Raw genomic sequence first — 12,833 nt, 5'->3', positions numbered from 1 at the left:
CTTGTATTGTATTATTGTACTTATTTAATGGCCCAAAAGTTAGGGTGTTACAATTTTAACCAAAATCAAATGTCCCAAACAATGTCTTCGAGTGTGTATAGTTAGGTTCCTTTTAGCCGAATTTAGAGAGAACAGTGTTGTTTCAGTTTTGTGGGATCCATCATAGATCCCTCTTCAATGATCTTGAACTATTTATTTTATAGGTCTTTTTGTGTATATTAGTCACATAAAAAATTAATTATAAGTCCAATTAATCATATTTCTCAGCTATAAAAAAATATATATTTTTAAAAACACACTTGTTATCCATTTTATACCACCTAAACTTTGGGAATAGACTATTTTAATAAATTTTTTAATTTTTTTTACTAAAATAGGACATAACAAAAATTGATATGTTTAGAATGATTTTTTAACCTTTTACAAAAATGTGTAAAAAGTAAAAAAAAACAAAAATTGAATTTTTGACTTGTATGATTTTTTAACTTTTTTTTTCTCTTTTAATTAGTTGCCGACCCATCTTGTAGGATTTTGTTTTCGTTTTCGTTTTTCTTTTTGTGTTTTTGTGTTTTTTTTGACTGGTCATTGTTTACCTCCCAAAGATAATAGATAGTTACAACTTACAAGTCACAACGAAGAAATTTGGACAAATTACATTCCTTGTAATTAGTCCCAAACTTTATATTTGTACTAGTGTCAATATGGTAATTGTGGGGATATATTTTCTAAGTACCAACACGTGGTCAAGGTGACGCCGACGTGTTAACCGAGGTGCCATGTGTCCTGGTTGTTATGCTGAGGTCATCTCGGATAGGCCGAGGTTACCTCCAAAGATATCGGAATCCGAGATAAAGCGAATAAGGGACAAGAGTCCTAGAATGAGAGAAAACTTCAGTTTGTATTAAGATAAGACTCTTAGAGAGTTTTATCTTAATTTTACTGAGAGTCCAAGATTAGCAGTAATCCTGAGACCATTAGCAGTAATCCTGAGTCCATAGAAGTTAGGCTTCTATTGGGACTAGGTTTATGTTGGCTATAAAAAAGAGGCACCCCCATGGGTGTAAGGTATGCTTTTGATACTCAAACTTGTGAGTTTAGCACTTGATTTATCTTTGAGAGATATACTGACTTGATCGTCGGAGTTAGGGCTGAGCAAGGAATCCGTAAAATCCGTAATCCGATCCAGTCCAGTCCAATCTGATAGGTTTGGATTGATTTTTTAAATCCGCGGTTCGGTTCCGGATTGAAGAATTAAAAATCCGTAGTACACAGATTGGTTCTGGATTGAACCCCACGGTTCCGGATTGGAACCGATCCGAACTGTATACAAATAGTATATAATTTTATTATACATCCCCCCATAGTATCTTCTTTTATTTTACATAAAATCTAAACTCAAACCTAAAACCGTATAATATCTTCTTTTATTACTTTTGTTTGTTAGTTTTTAGTTTTAATTTGTAATGGTTATGGTGAAACCAGTTTTCTTATGGTTGTTTAAATTCTAGAACAATATGTCGCTATTATAGAAATAGATGTTGCTATTGTTGAACTAATATAGCTCTATGTTTATATTTTTATGAAATTAAAGTATTATATATATATTTTTTTTTTTTGTTATTTAATTATGTGAATCCGTGGTCCTAAACCGATCCAATCCGTATTTAAATGGATTGGTTTGGATTGGTTCCATGATTTAAACGGATTGGATTGGTTCTAATTTTTCATGAACCGTAGATAACGGATTGGTCTTAGTTTTACCCCAATCCGGTCCAATCCGGACCATGCTCACCCCTAGTCGGAGTGCCCCCGGGTGGACGAACCACCACCAGAATCTTCTCTTTCTGTTGCAGGTCAGCCAGGTGCCATCTATTCTGTCGGTGCTCTCCAGCTGGTTACTAAGCGAGCAGTGTGGTCAGAAAATCACTCACACAGTAATTATAATTTTTTAATTGTGGTTAATTTTATTCTAAAGTTTTATATTGTGTCAATTTTTTTTAATTAATAACATTTTTAAAAATTGGATTAAAAATCAAGGAAAAGAAATTATTTATTCACACTTTCCAGATTGATTGAAAGAATAGCATACAACTTGAAATAAACAAACTTCTAATTTTTTATTAGATCTCAATTACCAAACAAAAATTTGTGGTTCGGATATCAAACTACATAATGAAAACCCAATTTAGTAGTTAGGCCAGGGCCTGAGATTTCCGCAATCCAAAATCGATAATCAACTGATAAATTTTTGGGACACTTTACATTTTTTTTTTCCATTGAATAAAAAAAGAAAGGGAAATTTGGCTATAAACCCCCTTTACCTTCCTTTCATTGTTAGAAGGACTAAGAAAAAAATTATACTTTCTAAACCCCCTCATAATTATAAAATCTTGCATAAAGGACAAAATTTATTATTTAAATATTTTATCAGACTATTATACCCTCACATATACACAATCCAGATACAAAATTTATCTTCTCTCTCGTCTCTCACTTCTAACCCTAACTTCCTCCATGGCCGGAGCTGTGTCATTCCTAAGCTCCGACGATCTCTCTCTGCATCTTTTCAACTCTCCTTCTTCAACTCTCCTTCAACTATTCATCTTCTATCTCGTCTCTCTCTTCTAATCCTAGCTTCCTCCATGGCCGGAGCTGTGGAGAACTTGCAAATCACGCTGATACATATATATATATATATATATATATATATCTACATATATGTGTGTGTTTGTGTGTTTTGAGATTTGAATTCGAATATATAGATTTTTGAAAGCTCAAAGTTTTAAAAATCTGAAAAATCTGAAGAATCGGGGTATGAAAAATTGAGATTTCTCTAAAATTTTCAGATTATAGGCCTGATTCAAGGATTATAGGCGTGATTCAATGTTTTTCAAAGTAAACATCGATTGATTCAAGGATTATAGGCCTGATTCAAAGCTCAAAGCTCAAAGTTCCATCAATTTTTCAGAGTAAACATCAAATTTCATTTGATAGAACCAGTGTAAAATTTTACTCTAGTTCTATTGCTCTGTTTTTTTCATTTGACAGAACCAGAGTAAAATTTTACTTTTATACAGAGTAGAATTTTACTTTTAGCTTCAGAGTCTTACAGTGTACTTATTTTTCAGAGTAAAATTTTACTTTTATACAGAGTAAAATTTTACTTTTAGTTTCAGAGTGTAAAATTTTACTCTCATTCATAGTAAAATTTTACTTTTATACAGAGTAAAATTTTACTCTGAAATACATAGTGAAAATGTCTTAATAGGAGAGCTGATAGATATGAGGGTAATATAGTAAAAGAAACAAGTTTTAAAATATCAGGGGGTTTTGAAAGTACTTATATAATTCTTGTCCTTTTGAAAGAGAAATTAGATAGTGAGGGGGCTATGACCAAATCCTCCAAAAATAAAATTTGAAGATAAAAAATAAAAAATCTGTGTCAAAATCACAAAAAATACTTAGCATTACATTACAACAACTAATAAGTATCGCTTGATTCTCGCTCTTCTTGCATTTTTAAAAACAAATAAATCAATCATACTTGCATAATCTAATTTTTTTGTAAAATAATTTTCAATGGATAATAAAGCTAATTATTTTAAATGGGCCTTTCAATTTTTTCAATGAGTCAATTTATTTTAAATTAGTTTGGACCTTCCTTAATTTTTTTTGGACTTAAAACATACCTAATATTAATCACTAAACTATAATAGGAGGGGGCCCTTTTTTGGGTCTATTGTCAATGGATAATAATACTAATTTTTTTGAATGGGTCTTTCAATTTTTGAATGGTCAATTTATTTTAGGTTAGTTTGGGCATTCTTCAATTTTTTTTTGGACTTAAAACATACCTAATATATTACACTAAATTATAATAGAATGAGGCCCCTTTTTGGGTCTATTTTAAGGGACCCTAGGCCATGGCCTGGTGGGCCTATGCCCAGGGGCCGGCCCCGTTAGTAGTTGATATTTAAATAATTAATTTTTATTCTATGATTGATATTTGAATAATTAATTTTTATTTGGTAGTTAATATCTAAATGGACAAAATAGTGTGAAGATAAAAATATAAAAATAAAAAGTGGCGGGCAAATAGAAATATCAATTAAACTAAATTGATATGAAAAAAAAATTTAAGAACAAAATTGATATAATTAGAAGGTTATTTACACAAAAAAACTCATGAGAAGTATCACTTTGACCTCCTAAACTTTAAAAGCATACAAATAGACTCCCCAAACTATTAAGAAGTATCACTTTACATTCTAAATTATAAAAGTGTACAAATGTCCCCAGATATAAAAATGTACAAATTAGACCGTTAATGGAATGAGTTAAAGTGAAACACACCAATAGTTTAAGGGGTCTATTTGTACGTTTTTATAATTTAGGGAGACAAAGTGATACTTCTCAATAGTTTAAGGAGTCCATTTGTACGCTTTTAAAGTTTAGGAGGTTATAGTGATATTTCTCAATAATTTCTCTATGTAAATAGACGTAATTAGAACTACAAAAACTAAATTTAGCACATGAGAAATTATAAAGACTATGAGTATAGTTTGCTCAAGAATATTTAATCAAAGTGCTCCTTTTTTTTTTTTTTTTTTGGCGACTAATTGTTTAGTCGTCAATTTAGGACTTTCGGCGACTAAATATTTTTTAGTCGCCAATACCTTGCCTGACAGTCTTCCCGCGACCAAGCCGGTGACCAAATTATTTAGTCGAGAAAACTTTTCGGCAACTAAAATCTGACTTTTACCGACTAAAAATTTAATCGCCAAAAATGTAATTTCTTGTAGTGATGGTTAGTTTCTTTTAGCTCAATTTAGAGTGGACGATGTTGTTTCAGATTTGTGGGATCCGTCACAGATCCCTCTTCAATGATCTCAAACTATTTATTTTGTAGGTCTTTTTGTGTGTATTATTCACATAAAAAATTAATTACATCAAATAATCACAGAAGGCCCAATTTATCATATTTCTTAGCCAAAATTGTTTTTAAAAAAAAAACACACTTGTTATCCATTTTAGAGATTATTTCATTTTTACCCCTATACTTTGTCACAATTTTCAATGACCCCCCAGACTACTTTTATTTTCACGCGTACCCCTATACTATTTAAGTTACTATCAATTTTGCCCCTGCCGTTAGATTTGAAACGGAAAAATCTTTAAAAAAATTACATTTTGACCCCAAATTTCAAAAGAAAGATGCAGACCCACCCTTTTCCCATTAGTAAACCACCACTAGCAACCACCACTTCAAGCCCTTCTATCTCTTTCGTCATAGCTCTGTTTCGCCTCATTTTTACGTCGTTGGATTAAACTCACGGTCTAGTTTTCGTATCACATCTCACATGTCTCATTCTTCTTCTTTTTGTATGCTATCGAAGCTCCGAAGTCGATAAATAAATAAATAAAAAAGACTTTTCTTCTCATTTTCGACTTCTCTTCGAGCCATCTTTCAGACTTCATATCTTTCTTGATTCTTGATGGTTCTACTTCATTCTTTCATCGTTCTCTTCACCTTACTTCCTACTTCGTCCTACACTACCTCGCTTTCTCACTTCTTCGTGTAATGGCCGGTTTTGGTATCCCGAAAGTTGTCCAAAAACTAATTTCGAAAATTTCAAAACGTTTATCTTTTGTTTCTTTATTCTCCCTCTTCCTCAGTCTTCTTCTTTTTCTTCACCTATAACATGATGTTGAATATGGTTCTAGGTAGTAACAAAACTAGTAATGGTCATGGTAGCGGTGGCGGTGGCGGTAATGGAGTTTGCTGGCAGTGAAGTTGGTGGTTTGGGTAGTGATCTTCTTCTTCTTCTTCAATTATATACCTACATATCATCTTTCCTATTGGAATTTTCTCAGTCCATTTGAATGGAACACCGTGCCCATTCAAACTTGGATCATAAATGAGATGCAAACCTCAACTGTTTTTCCAAGAACAAAAGAAATTTATATTGTTAAGAAAAATCTTATAGCAAATAGCTGATTTTGTATTAGAAGAAAGGTTTTGTTGTTATAGCCATTGATGTTGAATTACAAATTAATGAACGCCTATTAATTTCTCTATTTGCTATGACTGCTCTATCATGATATAAATCTAAACATGCCAAATAAGAGTTTTTCTCTCAATTGAATATCCTCTAGGCTCTCTCTCCGAAATTACACATATTTTCGATACAGCACCATACACATTACAAGCACTCAACCGTCTGCCTTGTTAATTGAACTCACAAATCAAAATGTTAAAAGAAATCTTTGTGGGGACTGAACTTCCTCGACGCATGAGGACTAATACCGACAATGCCTCATCCACTCTTCCCATGACACAAAGTGCTCGAATGACATTGTTGAAAGTGATACTCTTCGGGGCATATGCAATCTCAACCATCAACTTCACCAACATCACCACCCGAACCACCAACTTTACCGCCACCGAACTCTATTACCGCCACTATGAGCATTACCATCACCACCACCTTACAACAACAAACCCATCTTTTTAACAACCAAGTTCCATTACCACCACCATGAGCATTACCATCACCACCACCTTATAACACCAAACCTACCGCCATCGTCGGACTGCTACCACCACCATCACCAGTTTCGTTACCACCTAGAATCATGTTCCACATCATGTTATAAGTGAAAAAGAAGAAGAAGAATGAGAAAAATGGATAAGAAAGAAACAAAAGATGAATGTTTTGAAATTTTTGAAATTAGTTTTCAAACAACTTTCGGCATACCAAAATCGCTCATTACACGCAGAAGTGAGAAAGTGAGGTAATGTAGGCCGAAGTAGGAAGTGAGATGAAGATAATGGCGAAAGAATAAAGTAGAACCGTCAAAAATCGAGAAAAATATGAAGTCCGAAACATGGCTCGAAGAAAAGTCGAAAACAAAAAAAAAATCTTCTTTTTTTTTTTTTTAATCAACTTTCGGAGCTCCATGAGTTGAATCCAACAACGTAAAAATAAGGCGAAACGGAATTATGACGAAGGAGGTAGAAGAACTTGAAGTGGTGGTTGTTGGTGATGGTTTGCTAGTAGGAAAAGTGTGGGTCTGCATCTTTCTTTTGAAATTTGAGGCTAAAATGTAATTTTGTTAACTTTTTCTGTTTCAAATCTAATGGCAGGGGCAAAATTGATAATAACTTAAATAGTATAGGGGTATGTGTGAAAATAAGAGTAGTCTGGGAGGTCATTGAAAATCGTGACAAAGTATAGGGGTACAAATGAAATAATCTCTCCATTTTATACCACCCAAACTTTGGGAATAGACCATTTTAGTAACTTTTTAGTTTTTTAACTAAAATCTGAGTTAAAAAAATTAGTATGTTTGGAATGATTTTTTGATTTTTTATGAAAAAATGTGTAAAAATTAAAAAGAAAATTAAAATTTTGACTTATATAACTTTTCAACTTTTTTTGCTTTTTTAATTAATTGCCAAACCACCTTAGAGGATTTTGTTTTCGTTTTCGTTTTTGTTTTTGTGTTTTTTTTAACTAGTCATTGTTTACCTCCCAAAGATAATAGATAGTTACAAGTCGCAACGACAGAAATTTGGACAAATTACATTCCTTATAATTAGTCTTATATCTGTACTCGTGTCAATATGGTTATTATAATTTTAATTATGTTAATTTTAAAGTTCTGCTATTAGCACCCTAGAAATTATTTTGAACCCCTAATTTTTAGTTTTTTTTATTTATTACAATAACAGCCTCAAATAAAATTACTACAAAGGACATCATTAATTTTAGGGCACTCCATCTCACAATTAAATCTACACACCTACTACATCATGAATTAGGATTTATGAAATCACCTACCTCTTCACCACTCATCTATCTTCTCCAAATCTCATCTTCAAAACCTACTCACCCTCAAAATTTTGTAAACCCTTTGGCGGCAATATCCCGGCTTTAACAGTGGCAACCATTTGATTACCTACACTTCTCCGGTAATGACAATGAGTGGAAGTTTTTTTGGCACCACAACTCCATAAGATGAGAGGATTATAATAATAAAAACTTAGAGGAGGTTCATACCTTTGATATTGTTCTTAGCTCATAAGAGATTGACCTTGTAAGGATAAGTTTCTTGAAAAAAAATGACAAAAATAACAAAATCTGTTCATTATTTTTTCGGGACTGATCTCCCGAACATATGACTAAAATTCGGGAACACAAGTGCAGACCGCCCGAAACTCGCTCCGCGCGCCCCCCTTTTTGGAGAGGGTGCGAATTGGGTTCTAGCTACTACAGTTCAGACTCCTGTCACGGTTCTGAATCTAATCTCACAAAGTGTAATGTAAGACTGATAAATCATCAAAGAGTCCAAATCCGACAAATCGTTTTGGAAAATCGATTTTAATCAAAAAGCGCCAAACATGGACTGTTTTCCCAGATTTCAGAGTTGCCACCTAAATATTTTGTTTTGGAAAATTTAGGAAACCCTGACTCGTGCCTAAGGCCACGTGTCCGTCATCACCAAAGTTGCCTCGGCTCGGGAACTTGGGTACGAGGGGGGAAGGTCATGAAATAAGCACCCCCGCTCGCCCGATCAAAGGATCGGCCTCTACTAATCATGATATATTGTTTTTGAAAACACATGTGTTCTTATTCTGATTTATTAGCTAACTTACTATGTGATGCGCACAGTATACAAGTATAGACTAGATCGCCTAAATTGGAACAAAACATCTCATGTTTGTTTTTTGAAAATGGTTTGAAGATACTACTCGCAAGTAGGCTAAAGCGCAGATTTGCCACCCTCAAGTGGGCTTAAAAACATGATGATTTGCCACTTCAAGTGGGCTTAAAACTCACATTTTGATGAATTGTTCCAATTCAAGTAATGAAGCCTTCATCCACAGGCATTCATGCAGTTTATCACTTAAGCACATAGCCTCATGGCAAGCATGCTATCATGGCAATCATTTATACACATGCAAGGATGCTAAAGTATAAACACTTACAGTATACTCCAAGCCAAAACAGAAGCTAGTTAGTAATCAATGCATGATCCTAGCTATGTCAATCAATGCCTAATGCAACACATGAAAAATGCAACTAAGTAGACTCGGCTATCTAAAATGGCATATGAATGCAACACTCAATAACGTGCTTTGAAACACGTATCCAAGTAAATGAATTGAAATACAATGCAGTTTGAATGATGCACCGAGCTCGGTGCATGCAAGACAAATGAATGATGCACGCATGCAAAGCATAAGGTATGCTAATCGAAATATGCCCTAAACTAACCATCAAAAACTGATAAGTAAAAGGGAGAAAGAAATGGGGTTGGAAGACATGCACACACGCACGCACGCACCCTTATTACAACATTGCCCTCGCGAATGAGAGTCCGAATGAAAGCTAAGCTAGCTACGGTTATTAAACTAATTATTACAAATCAGCTAATTAACTATGCTAAGCTAATTAATTATTACAAAACTTTAACTAATTAATCAAATTAATTAAGTTACAAAACCAACTAAGTAAGAAAAAGAAGCTAAATTAGGCTGCCACAGCTCTGCCTCAGAATAATGAATGATGCATGCTCAGTTTCTGCCCCGAAAAGCTCTCTGGTTTGCTCTCAAGAGGCTCTGCTAGCAGGGTGTCTTCCAGTGCTTGCTGCTGAAACTTACCAAAACAGTGCTAAGAAGTGCACCAATGGCCTGTCCGCCATAAATGGTTGCTACCGACCCCCCTGCCGGCCAAGGATGCACACTGCCGGCCACGGATAAAGGGGTGTTGGCCAACAATGAGAGGGTGCCGGCCACTTGTGTGCTGTGACACCAAGCTGCAATACAAAACAGAGAAAATTGAGGGTCTCCCAAGAACATGTACGTACTATGCCCCTCCATATCATCTCAAAACATCAAGGGAGGGGCATCATTGGATCCAAAACCATCAATCAAGCATCGCAATGCATGATGGTCAAAGATCCAATTTGTACAAACTCAATAAACGCAATGCAAACAAGACACTTAGACCATCTCCTTATCATGAGAGTCAAAGGCAATGGAGACCAAGGGAGATTGGTTCATTTCATCACTCCAAATATGAAATGAACCAATCCATCTTGTGTTCAATATAACGTCTGGTTGAACACGATACAATGCAAACAACATATGTAATGCATGCTCAAATGCCAAATACATTAAGCTAGTAAAGAGCATCACTCAAGAGGCATGCATTATCAATCTCAAATGAATAAACCAGCCATAGACAGACCTCATGCATGCCAAAACAATGGCCTAAGCATGCTAGAATGGAAGCTCAAAATGCTAGAAGAACATGCACACATGTTGGCCTATGAGCAAGGCATGATACACAACCCTCAAAAGCTATGAAGAAATGAAGTATATGAGAGTGTGACTACACTATATGCACTGAAATTACTTGCTAAATGGTGTCATACCATGCAAACATCACATGCATAACATGTTAAAGGCCTCAAAACCCAAAGCTAGGCAAGGCCCTTTACACTATAACCATACTAAGCAATGCTCAAGTGACCCTAACCATTCAAAACAGATCTAGGGCATGTCAAAATAGTGGCAAAAAACATGCTAGGCGTGTAGCATAGATGACAAAAAAAAACAAGCTCATGTATTGGCTCACCAACAAGGCATAATGCTCAACTTCTCAAAAGCATTGAAAGAGTGATAAACATGAGAGTATAATAGTAAAACATGCTCTGAAATCATATATCAAATGATGCTATATCACACAAATGTCACAAATAAGGCATGTTAGGGGTCTCAAAACATAAGACTAGCAAAGTCATTTGCACTATAGCCTTACAAGGCAAGCCATACATGACCAAGACCACTTAAAACAGACCTCAAGCATGTTAAATCAGTGGCAAAAATGTGTTGGAGTAAAGCTAACACATGCTAGAATGATGAACAAAAGCATGAAACATGTTAGGTCAACAAGCATGATTGCACTACAAGTACCAAAAGCATGCAAGAGGTGACCAAATCAGCCAAAAAAAGAGCTATGGCGAGGCAAATAATGGCTAAAAACATGCTTGAACTAAGCAAATTCAAGCCACAAAGACATGTTACTTTGCAAGGCTACAAGTAGGATTACACTACAAGTATAAGAAGCATGCAAGAGGTGACCAAGACAACCAAAAATAGAGTTATGGCAGGTCTAAAAAGTCACAAAAATATGCTTGAACAAAGCCACAAAGAAATAGAAACACATGCTCATTTGATAGGCCAACAAGACAAGCAAGCAAGACAAGAGGAGAGGGGACCACCCTCTCCTATGTGGGACCTCAAAACATGGTTTTTACCACTAAAAATTCTCTAGATTTTAGTGGTTAAAAGGCCATGAAAATTTGTTTTGAAAGGCCTTGAAAGATAGCTCAAAAGGCTTTACAAGCCAAGGAGCAAAATGGAGAGACAACCCCCTAGCCAAACAAGGCTTAAACCACCATTTTAGAACCTCAAAATCAAAGTTTTTTATGGTTCAAAACCAGCCCCAAAATATTCCAAAATAATGGAAAAATGATGGTGAAGCAAGTGTGAAAGACAAGTTTAGAGGGTGAAAATTTTACCTCTTGGAGGGAAGCACACTTTGAGGCACAAAACCAAGTCAAAACCTCCTTAATGAGCTCCAAGAAGACCTTCTAGCAACCTCATCCCAATGATCAACAACTCTTGTTAAGGGTTGATAGGTTGAAAATGATTGTATGCAAGCCTTCAAGTACAAATGCCCAAGAGAGAGTGAAATCTAGAGAGAATATTGAAGAAAGAGAGGCTCTCAAACTTCCTCCTCAATTGTTCTCCAAATGTTCTAACCCTTGAATATGAGATATAAGGCTTCATTATATAGTAAAAATGGAGCATTTGGTCAAAAATATCTCAAGAGAGACAACTGGAGCAAGCTGGAGCAAAATATTTGTCCAAAACTGCTTTCTGCCATCTGTGGCCGGCACTGTACCACTGTTGGTCGGCACCTTACCATTGTTGGCCGGAAGCACACTCCCTTGGACGGCAGGGGGTCGGCATTGGCCATTCATCACCGGCACATGGCCCAAAAATCCCATTTATGGCTCACATTCTCCACCTCTGGTTGGACAGAAAAATCTGCTTTTTGGACCCGATGTCAACCAGACATAACTCCTTCATCTGGACTCATTTTCAGGTCATTATTGAGCCTAAATTGTAGCCCTGGAAGTCTTCTTTCCAATGGTGGAAGCCTCACTTCAAAATTCCAAGTATGCAAAAAGTTATGCCTGTTTTGGTGAAGCCGCTTAGTTTCAATCCTTCCCGGATTCATGCCAACTGTTTCTCCAACTTGGTTTCTTCTCTCCTCTCCTTTTTTCTTCAACTCCAAACCCCTAGACAAGGTGTTTTGAAAGAATTTTCAAAAGAGTTCATCTCTCCTTCATTCATTTCCACTTTGTCCTTGCTCGGTTTACCGAAAAGCGCGACATTTAACAAAATGCGAGCATCGGAACATCGTAGGAACCTATTTTCAAAAATGTTTTGAAAGAGAGGATTTTAAGGTCTAAAAACCATTCAAAATAGTTTTGGTCCAAAAAGGGGTGTGAAGTTGGGATTTGACTCTCTCCTTGCCGAAAAATCGAACCCTTGCACTGCACAACTTTCACCACCAAGTAAACCATCAGTAGTGCCCAAGTCTTAAAGGCGATCAAAAATGGGGTGTCTACAACAGGCCCGAACATTGTTTATTTGTTCGGAAATAGGTAATTGAACATTATTCATAGGTTCGAACCTGTTTTACTGATTACATTTTGAAATTTAATTTGTATTGTTATTTGTTTAAAGGTGA

At 35.4% G+C, this 12,833-nt stretch overlaps 1 long non-coding RNA gene across 1 annotated transcript; it reads right to left on the bottom strand.

Moving 5' to 3' along the window:
• Positions 1-9,377: 9,377 nt before the first annotated feature.
• On the bottom strand, positions 9,378-12,636 carry LOC145797086 (uncharacterized). The gene is made up of 2 exons (XR_014338148.1): positions 11,593-12,636; positions 9,378-9,822 (listed from the first exon to the last, which is right to left on the bottom strand). It is a non-coding gene; the product is annotated as an uncharacterized LOC145797086 (long non-coding RNA).
• Positions 12,637-12,833: the final 197 nt, after the last annotated feature.

Source organism: Camellia sinensis, chromosome 8 (genome assembly GCF_055761805.1).
Source record: "Camellia sinensis isolate YWXY chromosome 8, ASM5576180v1, whole genome shotgun sequence".
Taxonomy (NCBI): Eukaryota; Viridiplantae; Streptophyta; class Magnoliopsida; order Ericales; family Theaceae; genus Camellia; species Camellia sinensis.
This window is presented reverse-complemented; position numbering and strand designations above follow the sequence as displayed.